Source organism: Rhipicephalus microplus, chromosome 8 (assembly GCF_043290135.1).
Source record: "Rhipicephalus microplus isolate Deutch F79 chromosome 8, USDA_Rmic, whole genome shotgun sequence".
Classification (NCBI taxonomy): domain Eukaryota; kingdom Metazoa; phylum Arthropoda; class Arachnida; order Ixodida; family Ixodidae; genus Rhipicephalus; species Rhipicephalus microplus.
In genome coordinates this window covers 119,463,554-119,479,038 of record NC_134707.1, presented here as the reverse complement: position 1 = coordinate 119,479,038, position 15,485 = coordinate 119,463,554, and the positions used below count along the sequence as shown (strand labels likewise).

The window sequence follows — 15,485 nt, the reverse complement described above, 5'->3', positions numbered from 1 at the left end:
AGAACATGATTCGGAATTTTAACGCGAGAGCGTTAACAATAAAGGTGCAATAGGCAGCGCTGACCTGACGAATGCAACGAGCAGGTATCAGGTCCTCAGCAGTAATTAAACCCAAGCATTCTGCGTGGAAATCAAGGGTTCTACCACAGAGCCACGCCAGGTTTTAATACTATCTTGGAAAGAGAGACTAATCAGGCGTAATGCTGGTTAAACGCCAATCATGGTTGAAATGCTGCTTATCCCTTTTGATAAACATTAATACTACGACATGATACAGCGCTCACACCGGCTTTACGTCAATTGTGGCTAAGCACCATCCACAGAAGTTGAATTATACAGCAGTTTTCAGGCCTATCATCCGCTCTAGCCCAGGCGCTACATATCAGCCTATACCTATTCTGACGTCTCTAACGTTCGTGTTGCTGTTGGCATAATTACACCAAGTCTAAACTGAACTAGTTATATAAAACATATGCGAATCTTTATTATGCGACTATGCTTACAACATTTGCACATATCTTTAGCGCCATTTCGTAACGTTTTCATAATTACGACGCAATCACATTCTTCCCGCATGCTTCGCGTAACGTCGACTCGCAAAATACGTGGGATACGCTGTTTTTTTTTGCCAAAGAATAGTGACTGCAGCCGCTGGGGTTCTTCAGATGCTGGTACAATGCCGTGACATCAACTTCAGTAGGGTGCGTCATGTGCAGTAGTAGCACTGTCAAAGCGTGCCCTCTGCGCTTTGCACCGGCAATGGTGCGGACGAAACTAGTCTCGAACGCCGCAGTTCAATATATATTAGACGCTTGTTCACATTGCGCTTGGCTGGTTTTCGTTATGGAAGATGCTATGATCCAAATGCAGAATTTTAAGCCTTGTCCGAATGCTTATTGGAGCCTCGAGTGCATAAACAGTGCATTCGCAGGTAGTTGGAATCAGTGAGTGGTAGGAACCTACTTTTCCAGTGTGCTGCGGTTCTACCGCAGGAAACGATGATGACGTTGTTCATTTCCTCATTCACATGTTTGACACGCTGGCGTGGGTGGAGCAAATAGAAGTTTTCTTGGCCTGTTTTAACGCTTGTGCTACAACAAAGTGAAAAGTACACATAAACAACAATAACGTGAATTCTTGTTAAAACCGACAACTGCCAAGAACCCGAAATGATATTAGGGCACGGATGAAAAGACCGTCTCTCATAGCGACTCAGACTAACCCTATTTTTCTTGTGAGAAGTGCAGTTAAAAGTTATTATCCATTATTTATAGCAAAACTAGCCCCTGGCGCCACCTGGTAGCAGAAACTTTTATTATCCGATGCACCTTTTGATGTGACCGTGGACTGGTGCACGTGGTCAGCGATTTTTTTTATAGTGTTGAAATATTGTTTGCTTGTTTTGTACTAGAAAAATTTAGTCCATAAAAATGTACGTATAAGCCTGCGTTAGTAGTATGCGTTGTTGAGAAGCGCACCTCCGACGACGTTACGAAGGGCGCCTCGAAATCCCACCGCTGCCACCACTGTTACGGAAGACGGGGACGCCAACACGGTCCCGAAGGCGCCACTGCTTCCAACTCCGCCGGGAAGGTCACCAGCCGTTTGGTAGCGTATGTTTCTCAGCTCGCGCCTGCTTCTGCGCAGAGCTGATAAGACGAGCGGACGAGACGACGGTGAGTTAAACAAGGTTTATGTACAGCATATATACAGAGGCATTACAAATTCGGCACTGGGGCCGACAGAGACTCGAAGAGCCGAGCTCTCCTCTCTAACACATAGGTCTGTTCTCAAACGGGTCCGTTCTGACACACATGTCAGCTTTCACCAAGGGCCGCCGATCGCGACGCGCCGCAGGGCTTCTTTTACTTGCACCGGGTCCAACCAAAATGTCCAATCAGAAGCGCCGCTGGTCGTCAGGGCAGACTCCTCCAATGGGGTCGCCGCGCAATGCGTCAGACCCCCAGACATGAAGACGCCAGTTGTTTACTCGACGGGTCGCTTGCCGAGGCTGACTCACTGCACGTGCACGCCAGAGAGGCGTCGTTGAGTTGTTGATTGCGTCAGGCGGACTGGCCTTGACACAGATTGCCTTTTTCAGAGGCACGGCCGTTCGCTGTGGACTCGCAGGCATAACAGCACCCCCGCCGCCAGACAATGCGCCGAAAAGACGAGCTGCTTCCACGGGGCTCGGATGACAGGCGCGCTCATTCGCCAGGTCCCTCCAGGTTCGCCTCCAGGGCCATGGGGAGAATGCAGCTCCAGACTCTGTTCCGGGAACACATCCCATTCTTGACGACAGATCCCAGCTCCACTGGCTTGTCGCCACAACTTGCTGGCCAACTTCGCTCGTCTCTTCTGACCATCTTCGGTTTCAGCACTTGTCGATGGTTCTGCAACTTGCTAAGAACGGTTCGACAACAGACAACACACGACACAAGCAAGTGCCTTCGGTCACCCAACAGAACACCAGACAAAGTATAGTACAACATATACCTATCTACGTGTCTATCGGAATTTTGTTCCCTCTACATCAAGAGGCACATGTGGGACACAAGACTCTTAAAGTAAGAACTTGAATTTTTCACACTTACAACAACGCAACGAATTAGAATACCACATAAAGTTGGCCCCTTGAGGTCACTCTGAACGAAAGCGCTCAGACCAGGTCGTGATGAGGTCAAAATTTTGCCCCGAATTGCCAGCGAGAAACCGAAAGGTTGAGAAGGTACTAGCTAGAACGCACTGCTCAATGCACCTGCATTCGCGTTTAGCTTTCCCCCCTTTTTTTGATAGCGAACGTCAAAGTTGCGCTGTGAAGCAACATGCTTCACCTCAGTAACCGGCCACTTTTAGGCGACGATACCTATGCGGCACCAAGAGCGGCTCACACTTGCGACGTTGCACAGGGGAACAGCGATACGGTTTGCTACGGATTGACTCCTCCCCGCTTAGCTCGATATCGTGTTCGATCACCCTCGTGTTTCCGGGGCGGTCCGAAAACACGTCTCCGAACTCGGAAACAATCCTTCTCAGGTCCTCCTTCCGGACTTCACTTAGCCTAGGCTCTAGGTTTAACTCCTCCCAGATTACTTTCGATCCCCCTTCGATTACCTCACTAGTACTCAAAACTTCCGCTCCCTCTTCCTCTGAAGCACTTAAAAGTAAATTTACGACTGCTTTCAAGTTACTGTGATAAATTTTGTTCCGCCGCCTTCCTAATTTCACTTTATAATTCGTATCGGGAAGCTTCGATATCACTTTGGCGGGCCCTTCCCAAAGAATCTCAATCTTGTTCCTTTTGGACGGCTGCAGCAGCATTACCTGATTATCAACTTCAAAAGCGCGCATCTTCACCGATTTCTCGTAGTGCTCCTTCGACAGCACTTGTGCCGCGTTTTTGTGGCTTTCCACTAGCGCTTCAATCGAGGGATCCTCACGCTGCTCTCGAATGAGTGTCTCTCGATCAACTCTCGGCAGCTCGCTCCAACTTTCCGCTACAGGCGAGAGCGTTGCAACCTTCTCGCTCTGACTCAATGGCGCCATGTCGTCTCCCCCTACGCATACCTCGCCGGCCGCTTCCGCGACGGGCCGCTCGCGTGACCGCTCACATGACTCATGCGGAAAATTTCCTTTCTGGGGTTCCGTCGACCCGCCGACAAGGTCACTTGAGAGTTCACTGCATTGAACCAGAGCAAGCTGCCGCGATAGCTTCCGCGCTTGCGATCGCGTGAGGGCCATGCACGCTAAGTTGGGGAAGAACGATTTGCCCTGCTCTTTGAGAAGCTGCTCTGAGTTGTTGGAGAAAAGGTAAGGAAAACGATCATTTAGCGCGGCAGACACAGCCGCTTCGGTGCGAAGCTTACCGAACGGGCCTTCAATGACAACCGTGGCGATTGGTAAGCGAACAAACTGCTCCTCGTCGACTTGCCTGATCCACGCGCATTCTCCTGTAAAGTCATCCGGAGACACCAATGAAGGATAGACAACGTCCATGGTTGCCGCTGAGTCTCTAAGTGCTCGGCACGTTTTCTCATTCACCCTAATTTCTTGGAGATACGGCTCCAACAACCGCATGTTTTTTTCTGATTCTCGGATTGTTGCGAAGGCAAACTTTTCCTGACAGTTTCTCGCGATGTGTCCTTCCTTTTTGCAGTTGTAGCAGATTAGCGGCTTCCGTTTGTTTTCCGATTCAAATGCCTGTGTGGTAGAAACCTCACTCGATTTCTCCCCTTCTGTTTGCCTTTCCCCTACACAGTCCTTCGTAAGACACGGGTCCTTCTTGAAATTACGGTGCGGAGCGGGTCTCCGTTGATCAGGTTTCTTTGAAAAGCCCTCTTTTCTCTCATCCTTTTCAACGTGCACTGCCCTGCTGTGCAACTTTCGGCGACTATAATACTCCTCAGCTAACTCTGCTGCCTTGTTTAGCTGTACTTCACCAAGTCTGTCCTGCAGCCAAAGCCTGACATTATCCTCGATGCAGCGGTAGAATTGCTCCAATGCAACGCATTCCACCACTTTATCGCGGTCGTCATAAACACCTTCGCCCTTGAGCCATTCAATTAAATCAGCTTTAAGACGAAACGCGAAGTCAACGTGTGACTCATTCCCCATTTTAGCATACCGGAACCTTTGCCTGAAAGCCTCGGGTGACAACTTATAACGTCTCAAGAGCACTTCTTTAACCTCGTCATAGCTCTCAAACGCTTCCCTCGACAAGCAAGTTATCGCGTCGGACACTTCGCCGGGAAGAAGAGCTAACAGGTTCCGCGCCCAAAAAGACCGCTCCAAAGCGTTTCGCTCACAGACGTGTTCAAACTTGACGAGATACTTCGCCATGTCCTCGCCTACTACGAACGGTGGCAGTTGGTCGCGAATTCTCTGACCGCTGACCTGAATTGCCGCAGAAGCTACGCTAGGCGCCTGCGAACACTGTAGGATTGCCAATTCTATTCGTTTCAACTCGAGGCGCTCCTGTCTCTCGGCCTCCTCGCGGCGTTCTCGCCTTTCAGCTTCTTCACGTTCGCGAACTTCTCGCCTTTCTTCACGTTCGCGAGCTTCTCGCCTTTCAGCTTCTTCACGTTCGCGAGCTTCTCGCCTTTCAGCTTCTTCACGTTCGCGAGCTTCTCGCCTTTCAGCCTCTTCACGTTCGCGAGCTTCTCGCCTTTCAGCCTCCTCGCGGCGTGCTTTGATATCCACCCAGGCCTCATCGACTTCCTCAGCCGACACTCCCTCATCCTTCATGATCTCAAGGATCGCTTGCTTTCGTTTCGCATGGACCAAAGTAATGCTGAGTTCCTCACAAATTTCGATGAGTTCCTTCACTTTAAGGTTCTCCATCGTAGACACTAGCATCTTGCTGTTTGCCCCTGTTAAGAATCTACTTTCCGTACCCACTATAAGCCTACTAGCAAGACGCGCAAGCAATTTTAAACACTCCCGTTTTTACACCCTCCGCATTAACTTTGGTTTCAAAGCGCTTCGACTTAGCTTGAAACATTCAAATCTCACTTCAATGCGTCACACAGCCCTTCTCTAAACTACTACAACCTGAGCTAGAGTAGTCTGGTGAACTGAGGGGAAAACATCAGGCACTCACCGCGTCGATGTCGCTGACGCCGGCCGATCCCGCAGCTGCCAACCGCTGTTGTGAAGCGCACCTCCGACGACGTTACGAAGGGCGCCTCGAAATCCCACCGCTGCCACCACTGTTGTGAAACGCACCTCCGACGACGTTACAAAGGGCGCCTCGAAATCCCACCGCTGCCACCACTGTTACGGAAGACCGGGACGCCAACACGGTCCCGAAGGCGCCACTGCTTCCAACTCCGCCGGGAAGGTCACCAGCTGTTTGGTAGCGTATGTTTCTCAGCTCGCGCCTGCTTCTGCGCAGAGCTGATAAGACGAGCGGACGAGACGACGGTGAGTTAAACAAGGTTTATGTACAGCATATATACAGAGGCATTACAAATTCGGCACTGGGGCCGACAGAGACTCGAAGAGCCGAGCTCTCCTCTCTAACACATAGGTCTGTTCTCAAACGGGTCCGTTCTGACACACATGTCAGCTTTCACCAAGGGCCGCCGATCGCGACGCGCCGCAGGGCTTCTTTTATTTGCGCCGGGTCCAACCAAAATGTCCAATCAGAAGCGCCGCTGGTCGTCAGGGCAGACTCCTCCAATGGGGTCGCCGCGCAATGCGTCAGACCCCCAGACATGAAGATGCCAGTTGTTTACTCGACGGGTCGCTTGCCGAGGCTGACTCACTGCACGTGCACGCCAGAGAGGCGCCGTTGAGTTGTTGATCGCGTCAGGCGGACTGGCCTTGACACAGATTGCCTTTTTCAGAGGCACGGCCGTTCGCTGTGGACTCGCAGGCATAACAGCGTTAAAGTGGAGCTGCCTTAGCATGACCTAATGATTCCATGCTCGTCAACGCGTCTTGAGCAACTTTTCTGCAGGCTCAAGAAACAGAGCACGCAGTTTGCGGTTCGCAAAAATTTTAAAGTGACGTGGTTTTCCTACCTAAAATTTGTCTCAGAAATGACGTGTACTGCTAGTAAGCACGGCCGCGCATATGCGCAGTGACGATTTCGGTGACCTGTCTCGCAGCGTGCGTCGAGAGAGTAAAGACGACGGGACAAGCCATCCATGACACAGGTGCGCGCAACGTGGTACAAAAGCATAGAGGTTGTGTAAAGCCACGTCATCTCATGGTAACGGCTTGCTATATTAAAAGAAGACTTGTAACGCTCAAAATAAACGTGATTAAGCAGTTACAGGAACTCTTTCAAAAGCAGAACACCTCTAGTGGCTATGGTACTCGGCTGCTGACCCGCAGGTCGCGGGATCGGATTCCTGCTGTTGCGGCTGCATTTCCGATGGAGGCTGAAATGCTGTAGGCCCGTGTGCTCAGATTTGGGTGCACCTTGAAGAACCCCAGGTGGTCAAAATTTCTGGAGCCCTCCGCTACGGCGTTTCTCATAATTATATGGTGGTTTTGGGACGTTAAACCCTACATGTCGAAAGCAGTAGACCGACAGCACGCAGAATCGTGGTCAATTCTCAGCGTTGATTGATATGTGGGGTTTAACGCGCCAAAGTCACCATTTGGTTGTGAGAGACGCTGTAGTAGAGTACCATGGAAACTTCGTCTACCTGGAGTTGTTTTAACGTGCACCCAAAGCTGCGCAGCGGGCCTACGCCATTTTAACCTTCATCAAAAATGCAGCCGCCTCAGTCGGGATTTGATCCCGCACCTGCGGGTGAGCACCGAAGTACCTTAGCCACTAGACCACAGTGGTCTCCGGTGACCACCCCCCATTTTGAATTCTAATGTCAAATCGCGAGCGCTAAGCCAGATTGCGAATGGAACGCGCAGATCCGAGCGGGATTGCTTTCGCCAAATCTGCGATTAGAATGCGCGCATCGCGACGGGAGTTGTTTGTGAGCGGAAATCTAGCTAGGGAGCACGAGAGGGTGCGATAGAGTGCAAGGCGTTTTCCGGACATTCATTGGTGATTATATTAAAGGCAGGCGCACAGAATACGTCACTTGAACTTCCGGTCAAATCCGCAGATTTCGACGGAGCGAGAATTCTTGCCCCACGGAGCAATCCGCGATCTGCGGTTGCTCTCAACATACCATTGGAACACACTATTCACGCCCCAGTTTGCCATTAGAATGTAATTGCTCCGCTCAGAGCAGAAAAACTTGATCTGCATCTGCCATTAAAATTCAACATCAGACTGCCCGGCTCTTAGCAAGAATCTCGACGAGGAAACAGGGCATAAAAAAAAGGAAGCTTCTTCAGTTGTTAAACGCGTTTGTAACAAGGATCGCTAGTGCCTTAGCGTACTTACGACTCCTCAATACCGAAAAAGAAAGAGTAGAGAGACTTATACGCACAGTACGCAAGATCACCCTGGGTCACTGCCGCGCCACATCGACAACGCAGCTTCTTAGCTTCGGAATTCACAATACAATATATGAGCTCATCGAAGCTTACCGAACTGTGCTCAAATCGAACGATTATGTCACAGCAAGGGCGGAAGAGGTGTACTCCAACTTATTGGCATCCGTTCATGACCAAGCGCATCAGATTTGACCTGACTGCCACCCTTGATCAGGAAGCGCTTCGTAGTACAGCCGTTGCCGAAAGAGATGTTGGCGGGAATTCACGACGGTAGAGTGTCGGCCCATACCAGAAACCTTCACAGCACATAGCGAATACGGACACAAAAGCGGCTCATGTCGACGCGGCGAGATACGGAGCGACCAGGCATGCCTATGCCCTCAATGTCACGGCGAAACGCACCCGTGTTGATAGAGAGCGTACCACAGTATGCGCCGGCTCCATCCGCCACACAAGACCCAACCGAGGCTGAAGACGCTTCCATTGCCCTTGCTGCAATGGCCGGATTTCAAAAAGTCATCAAGAACTCTATATCGGCCGTCGTCTGATTTGGGCGTGACATGGTCTCCTAAACCACAGCACGCATCTTCCGCTATCTGCCCCAAGCAGCAAGCAACACCTCAGGCAACACCGCCGCCAGAAGCACCTTTGAAGAAGATCCCAGTTTCATCGAACTCGTCTGGCTTTCAGGACACGCAGACAACCTGGACAAAGAAGCCGCTCACAAAGAAGCTTGAGGATTCGTACGCTGAGCGGAGGGCCAGATTTCGGACCAGGACGGAGAAGCAAACGAATCAATCCTCACCTTTTTCTATACCACGCAGTACCACAAACTAACTAAGCAAACAAAACTACTGCCCCACCTGAAAGCCGAAAGTATAGAAAGTTCAGGAAATCACTTTTCAGTAGCTTCAAACCCACTGATTTCTTTCGCCGTACGTCTGTCGACACATCTACCTAGTCTTTTTTGCATCTACTTGCACCTTTTGCAATACACAGACCGCGACCATGGACCACATCATATGGAGATGCAGCAAGGACCATTCGCACCAGATCTCTTAGGACACTCACCGTCCAGTGAGGCCTGGGAAAAAACCCTCACGACCACAAGTCTGGATGGACAGTTCCGGGCCATCAAACGCGCTGACCAGAAGGCAACCAGGCAAGGCCCACAGCCATCTGAGCTTAAAAAATCAACGGCTTTTCTGTTGTTTACTACAACTTTCAAACATGAAATTGTCTTACAAAATGTAGCACTACAATCGTCTTAAAGAAATAAAACAGAAAGTGTACACTCTTAGAAAAAAAGTGAGGGATCAGTTAGCAAACGCGTGTGTTTACTAGTTTTCGGAGTATTTTGCAACCTTCGCGGCATACTTTTACTAGCCACCTGCTAGTACAGCTAGTAACTTTAGCCGTTACTAACCAGGCAACCTTTCTTACCCCCGTATTCACAAACGCTCCTCCACTCGACCTTTCACCCTTGACTTGACAGAGTTGAGCACTGCGCCACCACTCGGCAGAAAATGACACTGCGCTACTCAAGAATATCAGCAGACTATCGCTAATATGCAGTGACTTGCCGCACCTGTAGATGGGGCTCCCATCGGCTTTCTCAAGTGAAAGTGAAGCGTTGAGTGAAGGGAGGTTCTAGAATACGGGGTTTAGTGTTTTTAACAAAGCCACTACAAAGCCACCTACGTTGCCAAATCTTTCGTAGATTCCGCAGTAAATTTTGCCGCAATGGCGACATCGTAGGCAATATTTAGGCGAGCTCTAATTTGATTGACTACCTTGGTATAGAAGTTTTGTGCTATGTATTGGCACACACATAAGTAGATAGAAGGACACATGATGATGCACAGAAAACAATAACTATCTTATAAATTATGTGACTGCCAACCAGTACGCGGTGTGCGGTCCTAAAGCAGGGGTATATATAGCCTTCAAACTGCTGATACAGTGGGATTCTGCTATGTCCAAATCTTGAAGATGTACTTGTGCATGCATTTGCATGCGTGTTCTCGTGACCCGCTCATACGAGTTCTCATACTCATATGAGCATATAGTCAAGTGAGTTTGAAAATCATATGCTCATATGAGTCCATATGAGCAAATGAGATTCACATATAATCATACATATGTGAATCTGACTTGATCATATGATCATGTTGTCAATTATCTAGAAGTATGTTGCTGTGATGCGCACTTACCCCAGTATAATTACATGATGTAATTAAAAAGCAATAATAATTTACAATGGCCATGACAATTCGTTTTTTATCTTATACTTTTGTAGTAGAATCATATTGATATGGCCACGCACATGAACATTTAACAAAATAGGCGTAAACCTCAATTTGCGAGGGTTACTAACAATTTAGTAATGAACTAAACACTCGAGTCAGCACTATACCATTTCACTTACTAACTAGGTAGTGATTTTAACCACCCAACGACGTAGTGCTTTTACCTAGCCTGTTAGTATTCGGGCTAGTGTTTGTTACGAGCCCAACGAGGTAGTGCCTTTCACTAGGGTTTTACTAGCAGCATTTACTAGCTGGTTAGTGGATTCCGTCACAAGTGATGGGCTAGTGCTTAGTTAGTGAATATACCAACCTTCTTTCTAAGAGTGTACTCTTTTCTGAACTCCTATTTAAAGCCATGCCTCCAGGCCCACAAAGCAAGTGTCTTTACCAAGCACACACGCATGATGAATGTAAATCTTGATGAAGATCAATGCAAACCTTGATGAAGATCGGTCCACCGGCCAAAACCGTCGGAAATAAAATAAGGCAACCGCTAAGTTGTGCCTCTTCTCTTTCCGAGTACGTTTGGCCGATGCGAAATACTTCTTCAGTATGTATATATATATTTATATATACAAAGCGCGTGACCTCGGTATTTTCTTGAGCATCTTATAGAGCAAGATAAGACAAAAATGTGTTGAATTCTTTTTCCCGCATCGCAGGGGCAGTCCATATCAAACTTCAAAAGTTTTGCGGTAATCCGTTTTAAAACAGCTTCTGAATGTCGTGCGAAGATAAGCTCGCCGCATATCCCACGCACTGCGCCTCACATGCCGGTGTAACACTTCCTGAAACACATAAAAGCGAGCGCAGTTGAGTCAGTACAAAACCGATATGAACGGCTTAAAAAGCGCGAAATTCCAGCAAACGTAGAAAGTACCAGCTGATTTCTTTCTCGGTCAACTAAGTGAACCTGTCCGGCTTGGATCCAAATGAAGTGCCGTTTAACTTCTTATCCGGCGCCAATTCGTTATCGGTGCTCAAAAGAAAGTGATGTTTCACCGACGCGGTTGCTCTCGCAAATCTGTTCATAGAACTTTTCGCAAGACAAGCAATAAGACACAAAGACGAATGAGAGGGTGTGAAAATCTCTAAAGTGCCACAGCTAAAAATCGCCATAAAGACTCAATACAAGTGAAGAAACCCTATTCTTTTTTTTTTACCTCGTAGACGAGGCCATTAGGAAGGCTTCCTTAACTTTTCCATTAGGAAGCTCAGGCGTATGTGTCATTTTTTCTCATTAAAGAGGGATTTACGGTTCTAGCAGCCTCCGGAAAAGAGAATGAAAAAATAACACCACCGTTTCTCGCGGTTTCTTTTGGTTTCTAGAATGAGTACTTAACTTGAAAAAAAAAAGTAGGAATAACTGACGTGTGCGGAAAGAAAGGAAAACTGGAAGTGCGCGAAAGCCACTGCCTGTGAAACTAGGCTATCTGGCAGCCCCGCGTTGTTAATGGTTTGAACAAGGGTGAACCGATGGCGGAGTGCCGCCAAAGAAATATGAACGTTCATGTCCCGTTAAAAATGAAAGCACGCGGAGGCGTTCCTCGGCAAGAGCGCGGGTCTGCATTGAATGAGACAGTGGCTTTGGCGGCACGTATCGCATGCTCGCGCGTATTAGACACGTGGAAAATTGTTAAAGCTTAGAGGGCAACAGGTCAGCACCCTCTTTCGCAATAGACATGCAGTCAATCCACGTTATATGTGGATTGATGGGTTGGTATGGCTGAACTTCAATAGAACCCCACCCATCTAGCAGCCGGCGGCTGGTTGTCACCTTTGCCATTTACGCATGAAGAGTACAACTAATAATAACTAACAAAAATAAAAAACACAATATGACGTCACAGCCAGACGTGGTAAGACAGATGCTTGGGCTAATTGGTGATAGGGAATCAACATACTTACACAGCGCAAGACTACAAGTAGTTACAACGTAACTACAGAAGAGACAAGGACAGAAAGACCACTCTTTCTGTCCTTGTCTCTTCTTCTGTAGTTACGTCGTAACTAATTGTAGTCTTGCGCTGGGCAAATAGGCAGAAGTGGTAGCGACGTCGTGCATTGGCCCTACATGGCGCAAAGTTCAAATGTTTCTCAATTTCGGACGTTTTACGAGCCGTTATACATATGCCATTTTATTACGCGTTGTGCCTTTCTAATTGCGCGCGAGACAGAAAGGGAAGAACAATAAGTAAGACTGAGGAAGCAAAGTTGTTTTATTACCCAAATGGTGTACCTGCGATATATACACCGAAAACTTTGCAGGTGAAAATTTCAGAACTGTTCATGAGCCCATGTAGTAGCATAGTAGTTCAAAAACTCGCGTTGCTCGGTCGTGGAAAAGTTCTGCAGCGAGGCAGAAGCCTCGAGAATATCGCTTCAGCAACCGTGGGTGCAGCGTCTCGTTGCTTAGCGTGTTGCATTCCCCGTCACCAAAAGCGAGGGCACACCGGCCGTGCGCTAGTGAAGGCAGTTGGCAGTCACAGAAACGGCTATCTAGACATTCCGTGAGCATGTTTAGCGCTGAAATGGCATGCCAGTAAACAGCACATAAGATAATAAACTACAGAGGGTTCGCTCAAAACCACCTCTCAAAAGTGAGCGATGCATGGTTCACCAGGCAATTCGCCGAGCTAAATACAAGCTCTTAAGCAAATCGTGTGGATACACCCACCCCGTCCCCACTTATGGCACTGGACACCACGACGTTTCAAAAGCTTTATCTACATACTTGCCGACTCTAGATAAAAGCACGATTACTTAAGCATACAAAAAAACACACATGAACGAATGGTATTGTACGGTGGAAAGTGCGACTAACGAGCGAGTACACACACACGCACACGCACATGCACAAACGCACACACACACGCACACACACACGCACACACACATACACACACACAAACACATACACACACACGCACACACACACACAAGCACACACACAAGCACAAACACACACACACGCACACGCGCACACACACACGCACAGACACACACACGCACACACGCACACGCACAGACACACGCGCGCGCACACACACACGGACACACACGCGTGCCCACACACACGCACACACATGCACACGCACACATACACACACACACATGCACACACACGCACACACACGTACACGCACACACATACACACACGCACGCACACGCTCTCACACACGTACACACACACGCGCGTGCGCGTGCGCGTGCGCGCGCACATAGGTTTATTTTCTTACGCGCAATGCGGTCGCTGGCTCCGGTGCTATCGTCGGCCATCCGGGGGATTTCCTGGCCGTGCATATTGGGGCGCAATTAAAACAAGATTATAATCGCACTCAACAACAGCCGTTCAAGGCGTTTTTCGACCCTCGCAAGGCTGTTAGTGCGACGAAAAAGTTTCCGTCCGGAGCAGACGATCCGCGTACAGGAGCTGTGGCGTCTGCTGCACGGTCAAAAGTGGAATCCTGTAATAGACGTCACACGTGACAGGGCGCCACTCCGAGATATCGAGGCCATTAGTTTGAGAAATACGTGCAAAGCGTAGGTCGTTCAGGAAAGCGTTATCTAAATTGGAAATTAAACGTGAATTGAGGGACACGAATAGGAAAGACGCATCGAAGCAGGAAGATAGTGAAAAGACAATTGTCAGTAAGAACTACTTCCAGTCGGCTGTAATCGCTGCAAGCTGGTTTACAGGAGAAAAAAAAACTAGTTTCTTAGCATATGGCGGTCGGAATAAAATTAGCACCGGCAGCATAATACTATTTTCAGAGATCATTTTCTGAACCTAAAGGTTAACGAATGAGCATTACAATAATTTAAGGACAACGCAAAAATAAACATATGAAATGGAACATATTCGTTGTTCCTTATGAAGTAAAAAGAAACAACTGTAAAAATATACTAGGGCAAACTGTAGTGAGCAGTTTTTGAGAAATACGGGCGAGGTAATGAATGCGATCGCGCATGGTCTCTTCGTGTGATGTTACAGCGATATTGATAATCCCAGCGGGGTGACCTCCCCAAATGCCACCTCGTAGCACGTGTGAGAGTGAAAGGGTGAAGAATGAAGTGTCTTGTGTCGTGAGATGTTTAAACGTAAGAAAAAATAGTGATAGATAGTATGCAGTGAAGGAAAATGATGTGGCAGTGGACGGCATCATCCTGTAAAAATCAGAGGTGTGCAAAAGTGAGGGTAGGCCGGAAGGCCAGCCCAGCCCGCGCGGAAGCCCATCCTTTTTCATCTCGGGTCCGGGTCGTGCTCGGGTTTATTTATTTATTTTTTTCAATGGAGCCGGGCCAGTTGCGAAGCCCGATTGAAATCGAAAACGTAGACGTAGTGCTGGAATTGTTTCCCCAGCTCTTATACCACTTTCTCGGCTATTGTCAGGTTTCGTCTCCTTATTGCGTTTAACTTGAGATCTTGAATAAAACTACAGCGTATCGGATCACGATATCATGTCCCGCAGCTATCCTTCATATTTCCTGGCCGCACCGCGCTTTGCCCGGGCTCTTGTGTTGTTCCGTCGGGCCGGGCCTGGTCAGCTCACAACATTTTAGCGTCGGGCTTCGGCTAGCCTACGACGCTGGCAGCGGCACCGCGCCGAGTTCAGGCTCGGAAATGTGCCAGATGAAAAACTGAGCGAGTTAGTGCAGATACATTGTGTTTAACTGTGCGAAACCACAGAAAGTGCGGCCTGTGCGAGCTTTGGTAGAAATGCAAATGGTGCGCAACAACCCACTTCCGTGTTCAGAGCGGGGAGGCTGCAAGCGGAAAGGGGTGAGTCGCGGTACGAAGAGATGCATCAAACATAGTAGATTGTAGCATTTGATTCGTTAGTACATGTCCTGTGAAGCACACATATCAGTAAAGTATCAAATTTACTTATTGTAGTGAGGACGCTATATAGAAAGCTGTGGTTCCACTGCGTCGACATTGTTCTCATGGCTGACGAAGTGGAACCTAATGAATCTCAGTTACATTAGTTTGCTAAGTTCATTTGTCATAGTGATATCTTTACTGAGTGTATAGTTTCGCATCATTACGAGGGAGATTTTAGATTATATAGAGTCAAGTACGGGAATGCATCGCGTGTCATTGAGAGCTCATTCTTGCTATGCGTCTGGCGCTCTTAGAACATGTAGGTTGTCAATACATCAGGAAAACGTATAACCTCTCATAAAAAAAACAAGAACAAATGTTCGAATATTTTGAATGAATCGACTAATATTCATTACTGACTGCTAGATCAAGTCAT

The 15,485-nt window shown here is 48.2% G+C and overlaps 1 protein-coding gene across 1 annotated transcript in view; it reads left to right on the top strand.

Moving 5' to 3' along the window:
• The window catches only part of LOC119164577 (putative diacylglycerol O-acyltransferase Mb3761c), a 593,703-nt gene that overhangs the window by 423,971 nt on the left and 154,247 nt on the right, over window positions 1-15,485 (top strand). The gene's annotated exons all lie outside the window — the stretch shown is intronic.